Genomic DNA, 3,527 nt, shown 5'->3' with positions numbered 1-3,527 from the left:
TCATTGAATCCTACTCAGAATACCACAGACAAGGTTTAGACTTTTCGGATCTCAGGAATGTCGCCAATTGATTCTAGCCTATACCACGAAGGTTCTGATCTCACGGAATTAAATGCTCTGTTGTCAGGAGAGACAATCAAACTCGTGAATCAGGAGCCCAAGAGATACACACTCAAGCTGTTGCAAGTAGAACGAAAGTGGTTGTCAGGCACGCGTTCATAAGTTAAGAATGGTGATGAGTGTCAGGATCATCACATTCATCACATTGTAGTACGAGTGAATATCTTAGAACAGAAGCAAGCGTGATTGAATAGTAAACAGTAGTAATTGCATTAATTCATCAAGACACAGCAGAGCTCCTCACCCCCAACCATGGGGTTTAGAGACTCATGCTATGGAAGAAAACGTGTAAAAATGTCATAAGGTCATCCAAAGTTCTGATACAATTTCAAAAGATCCTATTAATAGTAAACTAGTAACCTAGGGTGTACAGAAATGAGTAAATGACGTAAAAATCCACTTCTGGGTCCACTTGGTGTGTACTTGGGCTGAGCAATGAAGCATTTTCGTGTAGAGACCTTTTCTGGAGTTAAATGCCAGCTTTCATGCCAGTTTGGGAGTTTAACTCCAAGTTTTATGCCAGTTCCGGCGTTTAACGCTGGAATTTCTGAGGGAGACTTTGAGCGCCGGTTTGGGCCATCAAATCTTGGGCAAAGTATGAACTATCATATATTGCTGGAAAGCCCAGGATGTCTACTTTCCAACGCCGTTGAGAGCGCGCCAATTGGGCTTCTGTAGCTCCAGAAAATCCACTTCGAGTGCAGGGAGGTCAGAATCCAACAGCATCTGCAGTCCTTTTTGGTCTCGGAATCAGATTTTTGCTCAGGACCCTCAATTTCAGCCAGAAAATACCTGAAATCACAGAAAAACACACAAACTCATAGTAAAGTCCAGAAAAGTGAATTTTAGCTAAAAACCAATAAAAATATACTAAAAACTAACTAGATTATACTAAAAACATACTAAAAACAATGTCAAAAAGCATACAAATTATCCTCTCATCAGCTACTCGGTAGTCCGGATCCAAGCACGATCGTGATCGAAGCGTTCCTAGTTCCACGTATTCCACCCGAACCGTCCGGTAACCACATAACCGAACAGTAATATATCGAAAATGTGAATATTTTTATTGTTTAAAATTAAATTTTAAAAATTTTGAAATTAAATTCTTTGAATTAAACACTGCTTTTATGAAGTCACCAAAAAAAGAAAAAAACACTGTTTTTTATCCGGTGAATAATTTGGTGGTCCTTACTTATTTTTTCACTAATTGTGGTGAAAATTTAAATGAACAGTTAGATCATTATTAAATTTGATCTAACAGTAGGTTATACTTTGTCAATTATAATTAATTTTTTTTTGCAATTAATGGTATATGAACTACGGTCTAATAGAATTTGTTATTTCGATAAAAAATTTTGTTGAATCCTAAATTTCACCTACACACAAAATTGAATTTCATAATTTTCAACTAATTAAACATACAATTGTCTCTCTTCATCAACATCAACGTCATCACCTTTTTCACTCTAATCTTAATTCTGTTGATGTTCAACTATACATCTCCTAAATTTCATATTTTGCATTGTTACAAACTTATTTCTTTATCAAATTTACGGCGTATATCTTATCTCTCAATCTCTTTGCTTAGACGAAGCAATCTAAATTCCAATGTCTAATGAGGTAAGTTTTTTTATCAATCTGAAACCCTAAATTATACTCTTAGGATTAATTTTGATAAATTTCTTGCATCATGCCATCAAATACCTAGCCTAAATTAAGATTATTTCTAGCATTATTTACTTATTTAATTAGATTATTATTTATCTACTACAAGCAATGTTAAATTATTAACGACTTTAGATGAGGAGAGAACTGTCGAAACTGTATTCTTGTTGGGTGCATAGCATCGATAAAAGACAGTCACCTATATGGGGACGATGGTGGCGACGAGTATTGTTGACTCATTGATTGTTCTAGAAATGCTCTCTTTTGCACTACCCATTCCCATTATCTAAATTGTCCCTGTTCGATTTTGGCACAAAATTTTTCAATTTTGTAGTTTTTGATGCGGTGGACGAAAAAATATTTTTTCTACATTGCAGTGATGGACCAAATCTAGTAAACTCATCTGTCTCCATGACTTAGCAGTAGACCAGAAAAGCTTCACCTCTATAAGATAATATAAGTTCTTTGCATTTTCCATTTTGTCACTTCATATTTAACTTATGATTTTTATTGATTATTCTATTTGTAATTGTGACTTCAACTGAAACTGGTTTTAATTTTAAAGTAACTATTATAGCTTATGTTCCTGCAATAATGTGTTGAAAAGGGTAAAGATTGTGTGTTACTTATTATGCTGCAAATTGAAAATTAGCTCCCCTTTATCGTAAAATCTAACTAAGAATACATTATGCATTTATATATATATCTTCAATTATTTTTTGAACTTATACAAATCTTTGAGGAGGGATTGGCTTCAAATCTTCTTGTGTATATAATTATCAGCTTCGCTGAAGTATTTACATTAATTAATGCATTCTTCTTTGAAGGTAAATAATTCTGAATTTTTAGTGAGTTGATGAAGTAAATTTCGCTCATAATACTTATCATTCATTGTATTAAAAGACAAATTGAAGGGCATTGGTATAATTCTTTTGAATTGCATAATATGTAAAGCTTAAATGAGCTTCCTTCTAATATAAATAAATCAATTTAAATAAATATTATCTTTTTCTTAATGCTATAATATAGATTATTAACACTGAAGTTATATAAGATCTGATTTGAAACTGTTACATTGTTCTTTGTGACTTAGATTTATATTTCTAAAATATTTTTCTTTATTATCTTTTCCAGTTGCACAGTTTGGATTTTGGATCACCAATGTAGATAATATCTATTTCTTCTACTAGTTATGAGTCTCAAGACAAAGCACCATCAATTAGAGCTTGATTAATTATGTTATGTTATTTAATTTAATTTTATAATTATGTGTAATTGACATTGTTAAGCAGCCAATTAAGACTCAATAATTAGTATCTTTGATTTTATGTCCAACTTAAGGCCACAATTTCATGTTGCTAATGTTAGGATTTGGTTGAATTAGTCCCACATTGCTTAGGATGGCAAATGGAGTGGGTGGCCTAGGCTATAAATATGAGGCTAAGTTTTCCATTTGTTTTTGCACCAGTCAGAAACACTTTAAGCTTGTATCTGATTTCCTTTTCCTCTGTACTCTTTGATTAGAGAGTGTTGTGAGGTGTAGTTAGATATTTGCTTTGAGAGAGTGTGGGTGTACTGGGGTGCCGGTGAGAAAAAGAAGTCTATGTGTTGTAACAATTTTCACATAGTGATATTCTCTGGTTGTCATTTGACAACGGCCGTGGTTTTTTCTCCGGTAATTGGAGTTTCCACGTTAAATTCTTGTGTTGTGATTGTGTCTATTTTATTTCTCTGTCAAA

The sequence above is a fragment of the Arachis duranensis genome, chromosome 5 (genome assembly GCF_000817695.3).
Source record: "Arachis duranensis cultivar V14167 chromosome 5, aradu.V14167.gnm2.J7QH, whole genome shotgun sequence".
In the NCBI taxonomy this organism is placed as follows: domain Eukaryota; kingdom Viridiplantae; phylum Streptophyta; class Magnoliopsida; order Fabales; family Fabaceae; genus Arachis; species Arachis duranensis.
This window is presented reverse-complemented; position numbering follows the sequence as displayed.